The sequence below is a fragment of the Sardina pilchardus genome, chromosome 11 (assembly GCF_963854185.1).
Source record: "Sardina pilchardus chromosome 11, fSarPil1.1, whole genome shotgun sequence".
Taxonomy (NCBI): Eukaryota; Metazoa; Chordata; class Actinopteri; order Clupeiformes; family Clupeidae; genus Sardina; species Sardina pilchardus.
The window spans coordinates 3,500,705-3,509,237 of NC_085004.1; positions in this window are offsets into that span (position 1 = coordinate 3,500,705).

Here is an 8,533-nt window from a genome sequence, read left to right on the forward strand (position 1 = left end):
TAACTCTCTCTGCCGTCACGCGGAGGGCTGAAAGTCCTCCCAAAGTCATCTACTTCCCTCCACTCCCACCCCCACCCCCAACCCTCTCATTGACAACCGCATTTTGGGTTTCTGTGCGTGGATGAACCTTCTCACGTCTTCTTTGGTTAGCCACGGAAGGATGCGACCCATGAAAATTTAAACATGACACAAGCCCCAGCCACAGCCACCGCGATTAGGGCCACACACAAAAAGGCCTCCAAAGCTACCGACACACATGTTAAATATTTCAAACGCTCACTTCTCACTATGCAGGCAGACACTTCGACGGGAATGGTTTTCAGTTTTTTTCCCCCTGTGAGTGCCGTTTCCAAGTTCTCGGGAGTTCTGTCAGTTATTGAGGCTAATGCCACCCTTTGACAGTGTACTCTTGAAAGGGCCTTGGTCAAAACTGAATTTGCTTTACAGTCCAAGCTCCACAACAAACAGCAATAGGCGATAAAACTCCTCACATGCACTTTCAAGAGACTCTTTTGTTTTTTGGGGGTCTTTGTTTCCTTCGAGTCTTTGAGTTAAGAGGGAATGCATAGTTAATGGCATAACGAGGAAGATCCATGATTAATGCGATTGCATTTATAATTCTGCTTAATAACATTATCATAATTATTACATTAATCATCAGAGCCCATTGACAGCATAAATGTTTCTCCAAATGTGATAACGCTCACACAGATATTAAGGAGTGACTATATTTTATTCAAACCCCACCAATAAAGATGTCTCACCATGAAGATACCTGCCGTAGTAGGGATAGAGGGGAAGATTTATAACTCTGCTCAATCCAAAAGAAAATATGCAGTTAAGTCTTCCTCATGCCCCTTTGTCTGAGTTTTAATAAGGGTAACTAATTAATATTTATGGCATAATTGCTTTTTTCCGTTTTTCTGGCCGAAAAGGAATAACAAGGCCAAAATACTGTTGTTGGTAATTAAGACAAATGCATTAATTATTAAAGATGCAAACATGTCAAGCAAGCATAACTAATTATTTGAGCGTGTTAACAGTTGTTTAATGTTAGCAGCTGATGAATTATTTAGCGCAGGCATGGCACTTTTGGATTGTTTGAAATAAGAAATGATAAGTGGGGCTCGGAAAAGTCACGGTCTCGTTTGAAAATGTGGAAAACAACTCCAGCAAGTTCCGCAGAAGGCGCCCACCTATGAATAACCCATTGGTGGTTGTCAAAGGGTCTGTGGGAGGTGTATGTGTTTGTGTAGGTGTATGTGTGTGTGTGTGTGTGTGTGTGTGTGTGTGTGTGTGTGTGTGCACACAGTGATGGTGTGGGGAATACTCAACACAGCTTGTGCCTTTGGGTTGGTTTGGAGGAGGTGCCGAGACTCCACGCCTTTTGTTGTGGGGCGGTGGGAGTGCGGTGAGATGGCTGGGGTAAGCGAATGTGACAGCAAACAATTTATTTTGTTACGTCTTAATTGTCACCTGATGCGCTTACAATCTGGAGCCCTGTCAAAAAAATAGCTGCGAAAAAATAATCCAACTTAGCTCAGCTGTGAGAGCGAGGGAAACCAGCGCTAGTGTTGTGTAAACATACAAGGATCCAATGGGACAGTGCTTTATCTGTAATCCACACCAATGATATCACACGCTCTCCCTCCAACTCAAACGTGCTCTTTCAAATCATCCTCACAGCTCTACCTGCATGCTCCACCAAAGCATGCTTTAACATATGGTGTTTTACGAGAATCACCTCACTGCAGATGGTTACCACACATAAGCATTACTTGCATGTGAGAATCAACATTTAATTTTCATTTGACAGGCCTTAAACATTCACATCCAATTGCCAGTATTCATTTTGCTCTTCCCCTGAGAGAGAGAGAGAGAGAGAAGGAGAGAGACAGAGAGAGCGATAGAGAGAAAGAGAGAAAGAGAGAGAGAGAGAGAGAGAGAGAGAGAGAGAGAGAGAGATATGGTTGTGCATCTTATCACTGAAATCTAGAGTGTTTTTAGGGAGAACATTGCCAGTACAAACCCCCGAAATGGAGAGCGCTGAAACATAAACTGTAAAGAGGAACACATGTAAACCCATTTTTTTTTGCTCCTTGTTGGCTAGAGGTGAATGACTATGACTGTCTAAATCTGTCAAGTGACTCAATATAAAGTGATTTAGCTGACCCCTGTTATGGGTTCCACATGTGAGCGATCAGAGGCACATGTAAATCTAGCAGAGCGGCCACAGAGCCTCCACCACACAATGCTGTGGCTCAGTGCATACGACACGACAAGAGCGGCTGGCCCCCCTCAAACGACACACACAGCCCGCTTTTTCACAAACAGGGCAAACAGGACCATGAAATGGCACGTTATGGATAGAGTGACAACACTCATCCTGCTTTATGGCTTGCTTACACTTGGGATTTTTGTTGGAATTTAGTGGCATTGGTAAGAACTGTGAAATCTCGTTGGTGGAATTTCTAGAGTACTTCTACTTCATATTTGCCTCCCAGTCCATTTGATGGTAGGAATCAATGCTCCGGATGACCCATTGATTAGGGAGTGGTACATTGCATTAGATCTCACAGCAAGTGATCCTCGATGGCCCTCTGCCATGTTTCTCACACAGTGGTGAATCGAGTGCTAATGATCTACAAGCACACACACACACACACACACACACACACACACACACACACACGCATACGCTCGCTCTCTCTCACACAAACACACGCACGCAAGTAAGAGTTTTAAATACTACAGTACACATATGTCTAAGAACTACAATGTTCGTGTCTAAGAAACGCACAACAATAAAGGACTCTTCGTGCCACAGATTAACAAGCATGCTATGGCTAATCCCCAAAGGCCTTCATAGTCGAGCACGTAAAGGAAACTGCGTAGGTGTAAGGGTTAACCCCCCCCCCCCACACACACACACTTCTTTTCGTCTGTGCGTGATTTATGGTTGGATCCTGGCCTGTGGGGAGTTGACAGTTGCTTTCATTTTCTTATATATATTTTTCCCTCCTTGCCAAGGTCACAGGGGAGCGAGCCCTCTCCAAGTTTCCCCCAGCCCTCGTCCTCCATCGCCCTCTTCGGCCCCCTCCACCCCACCCCCCCCCTGCACACTCTCTTTTGGCCTGATGGTCCCATGAATCATCCCGTCTGCCCATCCAGCCTCCTGACGCCTCCTTCCAAACGCGTTGCCCCGACTTCCGCAATCCTTCTTCATTCCCGCTAACAATTTGGTAATGAAATATTGATTTTTAGTTAGATTCAAATGGATGTTATTAAGTTTGCATTGATAAATCGGCCCCCCTCCTACCCTGGCCTGGAAGCGCCTCAGTCAAAAGACGGGCAGGAGCACCGGGACGCACCTGAGGGTGTGTTGACCGGGACGTCCCTGGCACCTATGAATTACTGTGCATCTGCGCAGCAGCCCAGCGAGCCGGCGCTGTTTTACAAGGCATGATAGAATGGAGGAGCCCAAGCTGAAGAGCAATCCCTTGAAATCGATCCAGCATCCACAGTGGTGAACTTGAATAGGCCCCCATAAAGAGTACGAATCTGGTGTCGAGGCACGGAGAGCGACCAGCTTTGAACAGCTTAATTTCTGCAACCAACTGGCAACGTTACAGCGGTGACGTGATGTGACAGTTAACTGGCAGTTAAATTGTCGACACGGTACATTACAGTGTTCGCAGATATTTATTTTGCTCTTTTCCTCCGTCTTCCCAAGGATAGAGAGACATTTTATGCCGGGTTTTCAGGTTTGTTAAGGGGGAGCCTTGGCAGAAAACCTTGTGAGCTTTTTTCCCCCTTTTTTCCTCTCTCCAGCAGTTGTGTTTATTTTAGCTTCACCCATTCGTTTAAACGCAACTGACAAAGAAACGCGAGTTCGGAATGTGACATTTCCGCTGCAAGGCCCACTTGAAGGCAGCTCCTGTTTTCATTGTTTTAACATGGTAATTGCTTTGTGTATTTTCTCTTTCTGCTTTTAAACACATGCCTTCACACTTCTCTAGCTCTCATTCCAGGCTCTGTCATTTTCGACCAGACCTCCCTAAACTGTGCCAGGCACCATCATGTTCTCTCACTTAACCCAACATGATGGATCGAGGATGGGGGAGGGGGGGGGGGGTGGAGGTGGGGATGGGTGGGTGGGTGGGCAAAAAATAAGACAATCTGAGTTTGGTATTAAAAAGTCAGCGCTGACACTAGATGGACACTGAGTGCGGCACCATGATGGAGACCCCAGGGTGCATATGAAGTGTCTTATGGCGGGGAGAGCATTTACATTTTTCTCATGCAGCCGTGTGACAGAGGCACAATTTCCTGTTCCGTCTGGCACGGCTTGATGCGTACCTCGGACTGAAATGTAATCTCGGCCCCGAGCGGAGGGTTCCTCCCAAGAGTATTCCAGAAATCGTGGCCTTCGATTCAGTAATCTCTCTTTTTTTAACCTCATTCTGTTTTGCTTGAAAAACAATGACCAACTAAGGATTTGAGTTAATACACATGGCTGAAACATTCATCAGTAATCGCCCCCTGTGTTACAACCGCTTTGGAAAAAAAAGGCAAGAAAATGGTTGTTTGTGAGTGTGTGTACGTGTGTGTGTGGGGTCATGGTGATTTCTCAGGAGACTGTGGCTTTGAGGGGGACGTGGGTTGTTCTGTCACAGTGATTAATGTGTGGACACACTGCACACAGCAGACAGGGCTCAGCCGTTCTCCCACTGACACGTGTGCACCTAACATGCCCAGGACTGAGCTCAGCATGGACCTGCATTGGACCCCTACAATGACATTGGAAGTAAACATGGTAACGTATGGACTATATATTTGACAGCAAGATAACATTATTCATCCTTACAGCCTGATGCAACTGTTATGCGACATGCATTCCTGCGGAATTTGTAAGCATACACAAACACTTAGAGTGACACATTTACCCAATGTTCTAATGAGTTAATCTAAATAAACAATACCAGACACGCAGTAAAACAATTATCATCAAAGAAATCAACATAATTAATAGGGTTATCAACACAATTTTGGAGGCTATTTTAGTGTGTATGTATTGGAATTTTAGTGTATGTAGTGGAATTTATACACTGTTTTTATATATTTTATGATATAAATTTGTGCATAACATGTAATATGCATAACACATAACAATCTCCTCTTTCTCCACAAATCCTTCCCCATGTTCTTCTTGGCAAAGGTTTCAGACCTAGCGGCATAACAGCATAAAAATGGCATGGATTTATAGATCGTCATAATGTCACCAAAGCGTTGTTAATGATCCTCTGACCTTCATTTACCTCTCTCAGGTACATAACCTTCCTCCGCTGGCCAAGCCGAACCTTAATTTGGTGGCCATATTAGATTGTGATACTGCCACAGTAGTGCGAGCAAGTCCTGTCTCTTGCTACATGTAGATAACCCATGTTATTAGCTGCCCGATGGTCAATCAATACAGCACTTTCATAGCGTCGGAGATTAACTAAGTCTCGGGCCTGATAAGCATCTCTCTCGGGCTGTCGTGGTAATTGGTAGCCTCTCAATCGGCACTTTGTTGACAGGAGGTTTGCATATTGAAGAGCACGGCTCACAATCCATCCTCATCAAGGCCATGTTGAAGACAAATAGATACATTTCTCCCAACAATTTAGCTCCTGCTCTAGAACAGGCATCCAAAAATAGATTACCACGGGGACCATTCTTTTTTTTTGATGTCCTGGATAACTTTTTAAATAATTTATTTTGCCAGCGTGTTGGTCTTGACGTTGTCTAAATGGAGATGTTTATGGGTAGCAGATTGAAGTGGGATGGACAGTGAAGCGCGGACGGGAGTCCCTGTCGTCCGGCTCTCTGCGGAGCGGTATTACCGTCCTGATGAGCGCTGAGTCCCCTGTGGCGGTGTTTTGATGTGCTGTGATGATGAGGAGGATGACGCCGTGGAAACGCAGAGCACCAGTCCATCTGTCTCCCTTTTCTCTCTTCCTCGCTTCCCTCATGTGTCTTGCGGTCCCTCACCTATCAGAGCTATCACTTCCAAACAGCATTAGAGGTAGCAATGTGAGATTTTTTTGCGCTCCCCTCCTTTCCTGTTGTTTTTGAAGTTAAAACTGACACGTTTGAGACGCCGCCTGTCTCATGATTAGAATAGCACAGCGATGGCACCTCAACTGTCATCCTGGGCAAATCGAGATGGAGAGACCAGTCTCTTAAATCCAGCTGAAGTAGAGCAGCGCTCAAGAGAGACCCGGACTCTATCAGACTCCGAGACGGGTCTGGCCCGGATGTCACGCACCCATCCCAAGAATGTGGTCCAAGCCCGCTCCAGATCCACCTGCTCGCCTCAACGTCCCCTTCCCTAGCGCTGACATTAACAATAACCATCTTTAACTGAACACTGCTGTCTGCTGCCTAGCCGACAGAAAAAGAGAGGAAAATCTGAATACGAGCTGATTGTCATGGACAGACGCATCATGCCAGGCTCGGTTGTCTCTTGCGGAGGGGTGCGCGCTCTGACAGGATGGCAGAGCCAGAGGGTGGCAGGGCTGACAGTCTTTAGACGGGCTGACCAGCGCGGCTGGTCCTGGGCTGTGGCTCTGGCCAGGCACCAGGGGGACGGGGCTGCCGGGGGGAGCCGGGCTGTCAGAGCCGGATCAGTGGGCCGGGCGCTCGCTGCGGAGAGGGTTCACATGGCACACCGTCTACTGGGAGTCCCGGACCAGCACCCGCTGGAGCAGAGAGAGGCTGGGGCAACTGAACTTGCCACTACCCCTGACACACACGCGGTGCAATCAGCTGCACACTCAAACATATGCACATACACACAAGTCACACACACTAACTCACATGCATACACACATGGACACACAGACATAGACACACACACAACCACATACAAATAAATTGACACATCTCACACATTGTGAATGCATACTGTAGACCTTTAGATGGAATATGTACAGTAAGTATATATTAAGTAAAACTCAAAACAAAAAGAGAGTCTTTTGTAAGGGAATGGATTTGGATCATTACAGTGAGCTTTTGATGTGAGTACTTCAGAATTGAAATCAGTATTAACAGGCCGGAATCATATTCTTCATTCTGTGTGAAAGATACAGCCATAAGGGCCTTGGAGGAGGAAACAAAAATCCACAATTACAGCCATTAAGAAACCAAAGCATGCCAATATTCCATTATTCAACTTCCACTTTCCTCATTTCTCAAGGCATAAATCTTCAAGGCTCCGATGAAAAACATTGCGTGCTCCGCTCTGCGCCAAGGACTCACAAGAGACGTCTTCTTAATCAAAATATTTCTCTATCATTTCAAGCCCCCTCCTCCTCCCACTGTTCCATACAAGACGCCTCCATGGGAGCGCTGCTGCTGCATGGTCTCCATCCCTGGTGGTGCTGGAGAGTCTCCATCCTCTCCCTCTCCACCACCACCACCACCACCACCACCATCACCATCCTCTCCCCCGCCTCCACCACCACGGGCCTCCTTCAGCCGTCACACAGCCTGCATGTGCTCAATTCGTTTTTACGCCGCTGAACAGCCCGGACAGCTGCATCAATCTATCATGCTTCACCTTGTGCCTCATAGACATGAGATCACAAGCAAACACTTCAGACTGTTTGGAGCAATGTGATCCCATGCAATGGGCCTGAACTAAGCCTAACCTCTCTCGGTGGGGACGGGGGTATTTGTGGGGGGGCCGAGCACAGGGAACAAACGGGCTAGAGGTGTTACGGCCATTTTTGTTTGCCAAATTGTTATTTCAGAGTGGACATGGCCATTGCTTTTATACCACTGGATACATAAGAATGTGATTGTGGAGGCCTAAAAAACACATTAAATATGTTATAAAAAAAGGGAGAAGAGAACAAAATATTCTCAAGGTCAGCCCAAAGACGCGTGATATTCTAGTGCACATAGTCCTATCGCTTTCCTTTTTCTCAATTTTCTTGTGTTTTCTACTTAACAAATGTGCACAAAGCACAGTTCTGACAAGTCTGACAATATAAAGGGAGTGGAATTAAACAAACTACAAAAAAAAATAGAACATAATACTGACAGAAATCCACGAATATAAATCCATGGCTAATTTTTTCCCCCTTTTTCTGAGTTGCAAAGGCTACCTTAAATATCCGTTTTGTATTATTTTGTTAAAAGCTAAGTCGTCATTCAGCAACAGTCAAGGTCAACTGAGTTCCATGCCACATACAAAAGTAAAAAAGGAAGTAAACAAAGATTTGCCTGAGGTATTCATTCAGTGCCCTGTTATCCCATGGTTTGAAGGAAGATGACTAAACAATTAGTAAAAATATTTTTTTAGTTTAGTAAAAATATTTTTTTAGTTTAGTAAAAATATTTTTTTTTTCATGTGTGAATGACTGATATTAGTATTGTACTGATAAGACAGCAGTTTCATTAAGTACAGCCTCAATCATTTCAAGGTATCAACACGCTGCTTCCCTTTGATTTCAAAAGTACTACAGTATACAGTACTCACGCACAC